This window comes from Arachis duranensis, chromosome 1 (genome assembly GCF_000817695.3).
Source record: "Arachis duranensis cultivar V14167 chromosome 1, aradu.V14167.gnm2.J7QH, whole genome shotgun sequence".
In the NCBI taxonomy this organism is placed as follows: domain Eukaryota; kingdom Viridiplantae; phylum Streptophyta; class Magnoliopsida; order Fabales; family Fabaceae; genus Arachis; species Arachis duranensis.
In genome coordinates, this window is record NC_029772.3 from 28751394 (window position 1) to 28752597 (window position 1204).

Here is a 1204-nt window from a genome sequence, read left to right on the forward strand (position 1 = left end):
TTTTTTTCAATGGTGAGAATTGATTCGCTCAGCACAATAGCAGTTCCATGTTTCAAGGGCCTTGTGTCCCCTTTTAGTTTCTGCTCACGTTTCAATTTTCAAGTGTAAGATTGTGCAATCCAGTCACAAATGAGGGTGATGCAAAAGTCATTGTGCTTTTGCTTTCTCTCTTGTAATATCAACTTCAACCACAATCATTTTTGAAGACTAGTGCTGGAAAGTTGGTTATGTTAACAATCTTTTTTTTGGGCAGGTTTTTTAACTGGCCGAACAAATAAGGGATTTTGATGTACCATGGACCATGGGATTTTTTTCTATTGTAAAATAAATAAAAAACATATTTTTCAAAAACATTATTATAACTTTAATTTCTTATATCTAACTTTAATTTCTTATATCTAACTTACTCTTACCAAAAAAATTGGATCTCGAAAATTGAAGTTTTAATAATTTTTTTGAGAAATAATTTTTTTATTTTATAATAGAAAAAAATCATATACCATGGACCATGGACCATAATATAATTTGGAGAAAATTATGAAGTGTGTTTGCAAATACTTTTTCTGTTTTTGTTTAAGATTTCAATTTCTTTTTTTTTTCATATTAGTGAAACCCCATTAACTATGTATCATATGCAGTGATTAAATATATATTAGAAAAAAACTGAAAAAATGATTAAACACGAAAAAAGAAATGAAGAAAGGGTTGAAGTGGTCATACAATACCAAGTTCTTGTAAATATCGAAGATAAATTTTGAGAGACTCAAGTGGTTGTTAAATCACAATTTCTAATTTTTTAATTCCATATTTTAGATATAAAAAAGGTCAGTAATATTTAAGCGTATCAAAATAGATTATCCAACGTGTCTCATCCAAATCCGAAACAAATGGATTTGATCCACTAAAATAAAACAAATTTCAAATATTAATTTGTCTTATTTTATAGCGAATTAGAAAATAGACGAATTAGCCTGTCTAATTTTTTTAAAATATATAATTAATTTAACAAAAAATACAAGTGAATTAATTTAATTTAAACAAAAAATAAAAAATAATCTAAGTATAACATAATTTTTTATATTTTTTTAAATTCTCAACATCAACGGAATTTTTATAATAATACCATTCTTAAATTATTATAAAAAAAAATTAAAAAAACACTTCTATTATCGAAGTAGATGTCCATTTTGTACACCAAACCAAA